This window comes from Pleurodeles waltl, unplaced genomic scaffold, assembly GCF_031143425.1.
Source record: "Pleurodeles waltl isolate 20211129_DDA unplaced genomic scaffold, aPleWal1.hap1.20221129 scaffold_80, whole genome shotgun sequence".
Taxonomy (NCBI): domain Eukaryota; kingdom Metazoa; phylum Chordata; class Amphibia; order Caudata; family Salamandridae; genus Pleurodeles; species Pleurodeles waltl.
In genome coordinates this window covers 1933846-1946878 of record NW_027150396.1, presented here as the reverse complement: position 1 = coordinate 1946878, position 13033 = coordinate 1933846, and positions in this window count along the sequence as shown.

The window sequence follows — 13033 nt, the reverse complement described above, 5'->3', positions numbered from 1 at the left end:
CTCCTGTCGCTGCCGCTAGGCCTACCCACACAACTGAGGTATCATTTTTATCGGGAGACTTGGGGGAACGCTGGGTGGAAGGAAATTTGTGGCTCCTCTCAGATTCCAGAACTTTCTGTCACCGAAATGTGAGGAAAATGAATTTCTTTTAGCCAAAATTTGAGGTTTGCAAAGGATTCTGGATAACTGAACCTGGTCAGAGCCCCACAAGTCACCCCATCTTGGATTCCCCTAGGTTCCTAGTTTTAAAAAATGCACAGGTTTGGTAGGTTTCCCTAGGTGCCGGCTGAGCCAGAGGCCAAAATCTACAGGTAGGCACTTTGCAAAAAACAGCTCTGTTTTCTGTGATGTGTCCACGTTGTGTTTTGGGGCATATCCAGTCGCAGGCGCTAGGCCTACCCACACAAGTGAGGTATCATTTGTATCGGGAGACTTGGGGGAACGCTGGGTGGAAGGAAATTTGTGGCTCCTCTCAGATTCTAGAACTTTCTGTCACCGAAATGTGGGGAAAATGCATTTTTTTAGCCGAAATTTGAGTTTTGCAAAGGATTCTGGGTACCAGAAGCTGGGCAGAGCCCCACAAGTCACCCCATCTTGGATTTCCCTAGGTCTCTAGTTTTCAAAAATGCACAGGTTTGGTAGGTTGCCCTAGGTGCCGGCTGAGCTAGAGGCCAAAATCTACAGGTAGGCACTTTGCAAAAAACAGCTCTGTTTTCTGTGATGTGTCCACGTTGTGTTTTGGGGGATATCCTGTCGCAGGCGCTAGGCCTACCCACACAAGTGAGGTATCTTTTGTATTGGGAGACTTGGGGGAACGCTGGGTGGAAAGAAATTAGTGGCTCCTCTCAGATTCTACAACTTTCTGTCACCGAAATGTGAGGAAAATGCATTTTTTTAGCCAAAATTTGAGGTTTGCAAAGGATTCTGGGCACCAGAACCTGGGCAGAGCCCCACAAGTCACACCATCTTGGATTCCCCTAGGTCTCTAGTTTTCAAAAATGCACAGGTTTGGTAGGTTTCCCTAGGTGCCGGCTGAGCTAGAGGCCAACATCTACAGGTAGGCACTTTGCAAAAAACAGCTCTGTTTTCTGTGATGTGTCCACGTTGTGTTTTGGGGCGTCTCCTGTCGCTGCCGCTAGGCCTACCCACACAACTGAGGTATCATTTTTATCGGGAGACTTGGGGGAACGCTGGGTGGAAGGAAATTTGTGGCTCCTCTCAGATTCCAGAACTTTCTGTCACCGAAATGTGAGGAAAATGAATTTCTTTTAGCCAAAATTTGAGGTTTGCAAAGGATTCTGGATAACTGAACCTGGTCAGAGCCCCACAAGTCACCCCATCTTGGATTCCCCTAGGTTCCTAGTTTTAAAAAATGCACAGGTTTGGTAGGTTTCCCTAGGTGCCGGCTGAGCCAGAGGCCAAAATCTACAGGTAGGCACTTTGCAAAAAACAGCTCTGTTTTCTGTGATGTGTCCACGTTGTGTTTTGGGGCATATCCAGTCGCAGGCGCTAGGCCTACCCACACAAGTGAGGTATCATTTGTATCGGGAGACTTGGGGGAACGCTGGGTGGAAGGAAATTTGTGGCTCCTCTCAGATTCTAGAACTTTCTGTCACCGAAATGTGGGGAAAATGCATTTTTTTAGCCGAAATTTGAGTTTTGCAAAGGATTCTGGGTACCAGAAGCTGGGCAGAGCCCCACAAGTCACCCCATCTTGGATTTCCCTAGGTCTCTAGTTTTCAAAAATGCACAGGTTTGGTAGGTTGCCCTAGGTGCCGGCTGAGCTAGAGGCCAAAATCTACAGGTAGGCACTTTGCAAAAAACAGCTCTGTTTTCTGTGATGTGTCCACGTTGTGTTTTGGGGGATATCCTGTCGCAGGCGCTAGGCCTACCCACACAAGTGAGGTATCTTTTGTATTGGGAGACTTGGGGGAACGCTGGGTGGAAAGAAATTAGTGGCTCCTCTCAGATTCTACAACTTTCTGTCACCGAAATGTGAGGAAAATGCATTTTTTTAGCCAAAATTTGAGGTTTGCAAAGGATTCTGGGCACCAGAACCTGGGCAGAGCCCCACAAGTCACACCATCTTGGATTCCCCTAGGTCTCTAGTTTTTAAAAATGCACAGGTTTGGTAGGTTTCCCTAGGTGCCGGCTGAGCTAGAGGCCAACATCTACAGGTAGGCACTTTGCAAAAAACAGCTCTGGTTTCTGTGATGTGTCCACGTTGTGTTTTGGGGCATATCCTGTCGCAGGCGCTAGGCCTTCCCACACAAGTGAGGTATCATTTTTATCGGGAGACTTAGGGGAACGCTGGGTGGAAGGAAATTTGTGGCTCCTCTCAGATTCCAGAACTTTCTGTCACCGAAATGTGAGGAAAATGCGTTTTTTTAGCCAAAATTTGAGATTTGCAAAGGATTCTGGGTAACAGAACCTGGTCAGAGCCCCACAAGTCACCCCATCTTGGATTCCCCTAGGTCTCTAGTTTTCAAGAATGCACAGGTTTGGTAGGTTTCCCTAGGTGCTGGCTGAGCTAGAGGCCAAAATCTACAGGTAGGCACTTTGCAAAAAACAGCTCTGTTTTCTTTAAAAAAATGGGATGTGTCCACGTTGTGTTTTGGGGTGTGTCTTGTCGCGGCCGCTAGGCCTACCCACACAACTGAGGTATCATTTTTATCGGGAGACTTGGGGGAACGCTGGGTGGAAGTAAATTTGTGGCTCCTCTCAGATTCCAGAACTTTCTGTCACCGAAATGTGAGGAAAATGCGTTTTTTTAGCCAAAATTTGGGATTTGCAAAGGATTCTGGGTAACAGAACCTGGTCAGAGCCCCACAAGTCACCCCATTTTGGATTCCCCTAGGTCTCTAGTTTTCAAAAATGCACAGGTTTGGTAGGTTTCCCTAGGTGCCGGCTGAGCTAGAGGCCAAAATCTACAGGTAGGCACTTTGCAAAAAACAGCTCTGTTTTCTGTGATGTCTCCACGTTGTGTTTTGGGGCATATCCTGTCGCAGGCGCTAGGCCTACCCACACAAGTGAGGTATAATTTTTATCGGGAGACTTGGGGGAACGCTGGGTGGATGGAAATTTGTGGCTCCTCTCAGATTCTAGAACTTTCTGTCACCGAAATGTGAGGAAAATGCATTTTTTTAGCCAAAATTTGAGATTTGCAAAGGATTCTGGGTACCAGAAGCTGGGCAGAGCCCCACAAGTCACCCCATCTTGGATTTCCCTAGGTCTCTAGTTTTCAAAAATGCACAGGTTTGGTAGGTTGCCCTAGGTGCCGGCTGAGCTAGAGGCCAAAATCTACAGGTAGGCACTTTGCAAAAAACAGCTCTGTTTTCTGTGAAGTGTCCACGTTGTGTTTTGGGGCATATCCTGTCGCAGGCGCTAGGCCTACCCACACAAGTGAGGTATCTTTTGTATTGGGAGACTTGGGGGAACGCTGGGTGGAAGGAAATTAGTGGCTCCTCTCAGATTCTACAACTTTCTGTCACCGAAATGTGAGGAAAATGCATTTTTTTAGCCAAAATTTGAGGTTTGCAAAGGATTCTGGGCACCAGAACCTGGGCAGAGCCCCACAAGTCACACCATCTTGGATTCCCCTAGGTCTCTAGTTTTCAAAAATGCACAGGTTTGGTAGGTTTCCCTAGGTGCCGGCTGAGCTAGAGTCCAACATCTTCAGGTAGGCACTTTGCAAAAAACAGCTCTGTTTTCTGTGATGTGTCCACGTTGTGTTTTGGGGCATATCCTGTCGCAGGCGCTAGGCCTACCCACACAAGTGAGGTATCATTTTTATCGGGAGACTTAGGGGAACGCTGGGTGGAAGGAAATTTGTGGCTCCTCTCAGATTCCAGAACTTTCTGTCACCGAAATGTGAGGAAAATGCGTTTTTTTTGCCAACATTTGAGATTTGCAAAGGATTCTGGGTAACAGAACCTGGTCAGAGCCCCACAAGTCACCCCATCTTGGATTCCCCTAGGTCTCTAGTTTTCAAGAATGCACAGGTTTGGTAGGTTTCCCTAGGTGCTGGCTGAGCTAGAGGCCAAAATCTACAGGTAGGCACTTTGCAAAAAACAGCTCTGTTTTCTTTAAAAAAATGGGATGTGTCCACGTTGTGTTTTGGGGTGTGTCCTGTCGCGGCCGCTAGGCCTACCCACACAACTGAGGTATCATTTTGATCGGGAGACTTGGGGGAACGCTGGGTGGAAGGAAATTTGTGGCTCCTCTCAGATTCCAGAACTTTCTGTCACCGAAATGTGAGGAAAATGCGTTTTTTTAGCCAAAATTTGAGATTTGCAAAGGATTCTGGGTAACAGAACCTGGTCAGAGCCCCACAAGTCACCCCATCTTGGATTCCCCTAGGTCTCTAGTTTTCAGAAATGCACAGGTTTGGTAGGTTTCCCTAGGTGCCGGCTGAGCTAGAGGCCAAAATCTACAGGTAGGCACTTTGCAAAAAACAGCTCTGTTTTCTGTGATGTGTCCACGTTGTGTTTTGGGGCATATCCTGTCGCAGGCGCTAGGCCTACCCACACAAGTGAGGTATAATTTTTATCGGGAGACTTAGGGGAACGCTGGGTTGAAGGAAATTTGTGGCTCCTCTCAGATTCCAGAACTTTCTGTCACCGAAATGTGAGGAAAATGCATTTCTTTTAGCCAAAATTTGAGGTTTGCAAAGGATTCTGGGTAACAGAACCCGGGCAGAGCCCCACAAGTCACCCCATCTTGGATTCCCCTAGGTCTCTAGTTTTCAAAAATGCACAGGTTTGGTAGGTTTCCCTAGGTGCCGGCTAAGCTAGAGGCCAAAATCTACAGGTAGGCACTTTGCAAAAAACAGCTCTGTTTTCTGTGATGTGTCCACGTTGTGTTTTGGGGCATATCCTGTCACAGGCGCTAGGCCTACCCACACAAGTGAGGTATCATTTTTATCGGGAGACTTGGGGGAACGCTGGGTGGAAGGAAATTTGTGGCTCCTCTCAGATTCTAGAACTTTCTGTCACCGAAATATGAGGAAAATGCATTTTTTTAGCCAGAATTTGAGGTTTGCAAAGGATTCTGGGTACCAGAACCTGGGCAGAGCCCCACAAGTCACCCCATCTTGGATTCCCCTAGGTCTCTAGTTTTCAAAAATACACAGGTTTGGTAGGTTTCCCTAGGTGCCGGCTGAGCTAGAGGCCAAAATCTACAGGTAGGCACTTTGCAAAAAACAGGTCTGTTTTCTTTAAAAAAATGGGATGTGTCCACGTTGTGTTTTGGGGCGTCTCCTGTCGCTGCCGCTAGGCCTACCCACACAACTGAGGTATCATTTTTATCGGGAGACTTGGGGGAACGCTGGGTGGAAGGAAATTTGTGGCTCCTCTCAGATTCCAGAACTTTCTGTCTCCGAAATGTGAGGAAAATGCGTTTTTTTAGCCAAAATTTGAACTTTGCAAAGGATTCTAGGTAACAGAACCTGGTCAGAGCCCCACAAGTCACCCCATCTTGGATTCCCCTAGGTCTCTAGTTTTCAAAAATGCACAGGTTTGGTAGGTTTCCCTAGGTGCCGGCTGAGCTAGAGGCCAAAATCTACAGGTAGGCACTTTGCAAAAAACAGCTCTGTTTTCTGTGATGTGTCCACGTTGTGTTTTGGGGCATATCCTGTCGCAGGCGCTAGGCCTACCCACACAAGTGAGGTATCATTTTTATCGGGAGACTTAGGGGAATGCTGGGTGGAAGGAAATTTGTGGCTCCTCTCAGATTCCAGAACTTTCTGTCACCGAAATGTGAGGAAAATGCGTTTTTTTAGCCAAAATTTGAGATTTGCAAAGGATTCTGGGTAACAGAACCTGGTCAGAGCCCCACAAGTCACCCCATCTTGGATTTCCCTAGGTCTCTAGTTTTAAAAAATGCACAGGTTTGGTAGGTTGCCCTAGGTGCCGGCTGAGCTAGAGGCCAACATCTACAGGTAGGCACTTTGCAAAAAACAGCTCTGTTTTCTGTGATGTGTCCACGTTGTGTTTTGGGGCATATCCTGTCGCAGGCGCTAGGCCTACCCACACAAGTGAGGTATCATTTGTATTGGGAGACTTGGGGGAACGCTGGGTGGAAGGAAATTAGTGGCTCCTCTCAGATTCTACAACTTTCTGTCACCGAAATGTGAGGAAAATGTTTTTTTTAGCCAAAATTTGAGGTTTGCAAAGGATTCTGTGCACCAGAACCTGGGCAGAGCCCCACAAGTCACCTCATCTTGGATTCCCCTAGGTCTCTAGTTTTCAAAAATGCACAGGTTTGGTAGGTTTCCCTAGGTGCCGGCTAAGCTAGAGGCCAAAATCTACAGGTAGGCACTTTGCAAAAAACAGCTCTGTTTTCTTTAAAAAAATGGGATGTGTCCACGTTGTGTTTTGGGGTGATAGAGCGGTCCGTACTAATAATTTTACCTGTTTTCGGACGCTCTTTAGGCCGATGAATCTTTTGACTTAGTGGGAACTCTCTGTACTCATAATCGATCAATTTCATCAAAATCAATAATCAATAACGAACATAAGCAACACCTTGAACCACATAACACTTAACAATTAATCCAGAATACATTTCGGCGAACCCTGACCTTTCAGCCAGGAATAACCACACCAGTTTATTGCAAAGTTAGTGAATTTATTTCCCTATATTAACAAAGCTAGCACAATGTAAATGTTTCTCAACACCAAATGATAAACATATATGAACATTAATAGCTGTCCATAACGTCGAAACAAGTGTAATCTATGTAGCATTTGAATCACAAGGCATTCGATAATGGCAATGCAAATCACTAATACGATAATCTGTAATGAGCTAATTGCGTACATTTAGTCATCATAACAAGATCTCCAATTGCACCGTGCGACATATGGAATCCTCATCTAACCTCAAATTAGCATCAGCATGTGGGACTTCATGCAAAAACAATTTAGCAACATTAATTTAGAAAAACTCCTAACTAGGGACCTTATCAAAATCAGCAGTTGGTTACCTAAAAGAAACACAATGCAATTTTACAATTTCCTTTCATATTTACCAATTACGATCAGCATACAAGGAAGTCTTCGTCTCACAGGTACCGTTCTTCGGTCATCATGGGTACCGTTTCGATCGGCATAGGACGGGACAAAGGGGCAGGGGTGAACGGGGCAATTGCCTCACGGCGGCAAGGTAAAACTATTACTTCATGCAAAGGGATCAAATCAAAGTTACAGTCTCTAGGGCAAGAATCATTCGAAGTCTCTTTCTCTCGACTAGAGAAAGAATCAAAGTCTCTCAAAATGGCGTCGCAGCAAAGTGGGCCATAATAGCTACGAAGTCAAAATGGCGGGTATCGAGCTGGTAATGGCTGCAATGATCTAATTTCTTCTCGTGCACCTGGGTTTTATAGACAACAGTTCAAGTCGTGTAGGGTCTCCATTGGAGGGTTCATAGGTTAGCTTCAAATTAACCAATCAAAAACGACAGTTCTCAAGCTTTTACTTAAGCATACATTATCCTTGGAGATGGGTACGCAAGTTGCAACATTGTTTTCCAATTAGCTTACTCTCAGAGCCTCCATTGTCCGCACCTGCAAGTCGACCTTGAATTAAAGAGAAAATATGCCAGGCTGGCACTAACTTTAAGATAAGCATGTGAACAGTTTCTGTGGAAAAGTACAGCTTCAAGCAAAAATACACGTTTATTAGCACAGTGGAAAAATACGAGCATCTAAACCGTGAGACCAGGCAACTAGGCCAAAGCCTCCGCTAAAGTAATGCTAAGCTAAAACATTTCAAATAAGCAAATCGTAGCACACGTTTATGATTATGTCGGATTAGTGCAATTCTAATTCACCACGTTATATAAAGCACGCGTATAAATGATGGCAAACTACTCTGAGGGCACATTTTGTCCCCGTACAATCTTTATTAGTTCGGTTAATGTCACACATGATTATTTCCAGCACTACGTTTAAGCGCTAATAAATCAAAACCTTCATTTTCTGCTTCATCAATCCCTCCTCTGATGACTACTTGTCATCACACAAATTTAGCCCACAAATTTTATTCCATTAAAATTCTGTCAGCTCCCTTTTCCTTTTAGTTCCCCTAGTTTGCGCTTTATATTCTTCTGCCATTCTTTTCATAATTTTCTCTTCTTTTCTTCTTTTAATTCTTTCCATAATCATTATTATTCCCCTTTTTATTCCCCAAATTCCAAATACACAAATTATTACTATTAATATTCCTTCTATTATTTTCAATAGTATTCCATTCCAAATTCCCCCAATCCAATGTCCCACTGAAGCTATTCCCTTTCCAACCTTCTCCCACACTCCTGGTTCTTTCAGTTCCTTCAAATCTGCACTTTCCTTTGTTAGATTAGCAAGCATAGTTTTAATCTTCACACTATTATCCGGTATATAGGTGCAACAGTGACGTGCACCAATCATTTTGCAAACGCCTCCATCCTTTGCTAAAAGAATGTCTAAAGCAAGCCTATTTTGAAGAGTCATAGCTCTTTCCGCTGCAAGCTCAGCATCTATCAGGATTATAGCACCTGAAAACTTTGTCAACATGTTATCCACTATAGTAGACAACTTTCGTATCTTGATGGAATTCAGCACAACTCCCAATGAAGGAATCATGGCTCCAAATATATCACCTACCACAGCAGCTGCGGTCTCTCTTTTCTGGATACGATGGGATCCAGATGTCTTTTCAATCATCGATACGTCATCCAGTTGATAAACCTTTGGAAACACTATACCCAAATAACATCTCCCCCACCATCCCTTTGGGAGACGATAATAGGCATTATGCCCACAAATGTAATATACACCTGGAATGACAGGGTCAAGTCCGTTCATCATGAATGTCCATTTGGCCTTAAAAATAAACGTATGTTTGCATTCACTCGCTCCTACAAAAAATATTGTCATAATAAGATTCCCCTCGATATATACAAAACTTCCCTACATGCCAAGCATCTAAAGCTATTTTCCCTTGTGTCTTTATAGCAGCAAAATCATAATTATCTACTGAAGTCCTCTTATGTAGTTCTTTTTCTAATTTCGCCTTCATTTGTGCCCTTCTATCATCTGTGCGATCTAAAAAGCTTATTTCTACAGCAGAGACTGAGCAAGTAAGATTCTCCCTATGAGCATGAGCCGTTTCAAAAGGTTGCATTGGCTCGAAAAAGTCCCTCATAATTTTGTAATCCCAATATTTTGCAGTCTCGCTTAGCTGCGCTATTATAGGAACATAAGCAAAGGTAACATCATAATTCGAGTAAAAATACTGTATGTTAGATTGACCATAAAACCTAGACATTACTATACTACATGTAATCCCATATGTAAGAGGCATGTGGTGATATGTTACCCCTTCCTTTACTGATGTCGGTATCTGGGTACACACATAACAATCCTTCGCATCCATAGTTTCAACATACTCTGTTAGTAAGCGATAGAAAACGTTATACGAAAGCTCTTTCTTATCATGCAAGAGTCTCTCATCCAGTGCTAGTCTTTTCAGCTGGGTTAGTTCAGTGACAGTAACAGGAGCAATAGTAGAAGCCTCAATATTCTCACTTTCACCCTTTCCATGCATTCCAAACACAACTGCCATTATTATTATTACACATGTTAATACCAAGCCTATACACACATATTTACAATATTTCTTTCTATTGTTTTGCATCATGATCTGTATAGAATCAGAGAGCTAGAAGCACCTATAAATGAAACTATTTGGCAATTCAGTTACAAAGCTGAACAAGCGCAATGTTCACACCGTCTTCTTCAAAAGGCCAGTCACTTATCGGTTAGCAGCATTTGTCTCGATTCGGTAATAACACAGTCTTTATCAGTTTAGCAAATGTCTCATCCGGTTTAACAATGTCTCAGCTGGTTGTTTCTTTCACGTTATATTGTAGCAAGCAATATCATTTACCCTTTCAATCGACAGAATCTATGAAACTTTTCTTTTCTATTGGTATCTCTTCTTCTTCTTCGTTCTCGATGCTTAGAGATACAAACTCATCAGTCCAATCATCATTGACTGCATATGCCCATTCAGGACCGGAATACCTCCTGTTCGGTATCCTTTTTCTTTTCAATTTTGCTTCTCTTTTCGACTCTGCTTCGCTGGTACTTTCCTCTTTTGTCAAGTCTTTTTCTTCACTTGACGATTGATCCACAACAGTCACTTCTTTTCTTTTCTCCTTCACTTTCGGCCTTCCTCCTTCGTTCAAACTTTCTTTACCCTTTTCTTTTAATGGTGAGATACTTAGTCTTCTCTTTGCACCATGTCCATTTGATGGACCTGCGATCTTTTCTGTGGAAGCTTGAACCTTTTCGTTCTGTTCTGCCTTATCCCCTTCTTCCGGGGAATCGATCACGTTCTCTTTTTCTTTTTCTGTATCGTCTGCTTCTGGGAAAGCCCTCCTCTGATCAGGCTCTCCTGCTTTTTCACCTTTGTCGAGCCCTTCGTCACCGTTACTTTCTTCAGGCTCCTTATCACTTTCAGCTGCTTCAGGCTCCTTGTCACTTTCAGCTGCTTCAGGCTTTTTGCTACCCTCAGCTGCTTCAGGCTCTTTGTCACCTGCAGCTTCTTCGTCGCTGTCTGAACTTTCTCCTTGGTCTCCCCCAAGCGAGTTGGCGTCTTCGTTGTCAGAGAATATTTCCTTTTCTCCTGCTTTTGCCTGTTCGCTTTCAGTTCGCTTTTGTTCCGTATCAGCACTCGGCACTGCTTTATCAGGCACTGGTACTTTCAGCGCTTCAACTTCCTCATCTGTGGGACACAACACCTTCTTTGTGTGACTGGCGTGAATCCAGTTGGGAACCCCCGCACACTTCACAGCGGTAGTTGTCGTCAGGATCACTTGGAAAGGGCCTTTCCAACGGGGTTCCAGACACGACTTTCTCACATGCTTCTTTACCACGACCCAGTCACCTGCTTTCAGTGAGTGTCCTGGACCTTGGATCGGTGGCAAGGTGGTCGCTTCCACCTGGTGAGAGAAAGAGCGAACCACGTCAGCCAGTCCTTTGCAGTAGTCTAACACCATATCATCTGTAATATTCAAAAGCATGTTTGCGGGAACTGCAGGAAGTCTCATAGCCCTGCCCATGAGAATTTCGTGCGGAGACAATCGAGTTTTTCTATCAGGAGTGTTTCTCATTGACATTAGCACTAAGGGCAATGCGTCAGGCCATTTCAAATTTGTCGATGCACATATTTTTGCCATTCTCGATTTCAGCGTACCATTCATCTGCTCCACCAGTCCTGAGGCTTCAGGGCGATAGCTACAGTGCAGCTTTTGCTCAATGTTCAGCGCTTCGCAAAGTAACTTTATCACCTCGTTATTGAAGTGACTTCCCCTATCTGATTCTAAAGAGATCGGGAATCCGAAACGTGGTATTAACTCCCTCAACAATAGCTTGGCAACTGTAAGGCTGTCATTTCTACGTGTGGGGTATGCCTCTATCCAATGACTAAAAATGCACACAATCACCAGCACATATTTCAGACCCCCATGCACAGGCATCTCAATGAAGTCCATCTGCATTCGACTAAAAGGACCGCTTGCCCTACCAATGTGACTCGCGCTCACAACTGTTCCCTTTCCTGGGTTCATCTGCTGGCAAGTGACACATCGATGGCAAACTGCTTCTGCAGCTTGACGAAATCTGGGGTTAAACCAATCAGTTTTGAACAATCTTATCATGGCATCTCTCCCTAGGTGAGCTTGCCCATGATAGAACCGCGCAAGCTGTGATAAGAGACTATTTGGCAAAACAAATTTTCCCTCATGTGAAACCCATAACTCATCTTGTCTCTTTATGCATTGTGATTTAATCCAGGAATCTCTTTCATCCTCCCTGACATTATTCTGTAGTGCTTTCAGTTCCTCTATGGTATCTACAACCTTCAAGGCAAATGCTTCAGCTGGTTCCAGTTCTGGCTCGCTTATTGTATTCCAATCATCCCTGAGTAATATACAGTTCAAAGCACAAAATCTTGCGACTTGATCTGCATATGCATTACCCAGAGACACATAGTCCTGTCCTTTCGTGTGAGCACTGCACTTTACCACTGCAACTTCAGCTGGCACTTGAATGGCATGTAACAATTCCCTTATTCTTTCCCCGTTTTTCACTGGGGATCCTGAAGAAGTCAGGAAACCTCTCTGCGACCATAATTGTCCAAAGTCATGCACAATCCCAAACCCGTATTGACTATCAGTGTAAATGGTGACTTTCATCAAAGCAGACAGTTGACATGCTCTTGTAAGGGCTACAAGTTCTGCTACTTGTGCAGAATAGACTCCTTGAAGCCAGCCCGCTTCCAAGACACCTGTTACAGTACATACAGCATATCCTGCTTTCAAAATCCCCATCCCATCTCTTAGACATGAACCATCAACAAAAAGGATTTGGTCATTTTCATCAAGCTTGGTATCCTTAATGTCCGGTCGAGGTTTTGTGCAAAATTCAGTCACCTGAAGGCAGTCATGCTCAACGTCTTCAGCGTTCTCAATTTCGGCATTTTCTCCAGGAAGCAAGGTAGCTGGATTCAAAGTAGTGCACCTTTTCAGCTGCACATTCGGTGAGCCCAGAATTATCGTTTCATACCTTGTGAGTCTTGCTCCTGTCATGTGCTGCGTTCGGGAGCGGGTCAAAAGTATTTCTACTGAGTGAGGGACCATAACTGTTACTGGGTGTCCCATCACTATTCCTTCACTCTGAGTGAGGCTAATACCAACTGCTGCTACGGCGCGCAAACACCCTGGGAGTGCTGCTGCAACCGGATCCAAAGTAGCTGAAAAATACGCTACTGGTCTGTTTACGCCACCATGGGCTTGGGTCAAGACAGACAAAGAACATGCATCACGTTCATGGCAAAACAACGTGAAAGGCTTCGTGTAATCAGGCATACCTAAAGCTGGAGCCCTGCACATGCATTCTTTCAATTCAACAAAAGCATCCATCTCATCTCCTTTCAGCTCAATTTCATCCAAGGCATCTTTCTGGGTCAATTTCAGTAAAGGCTTTGCT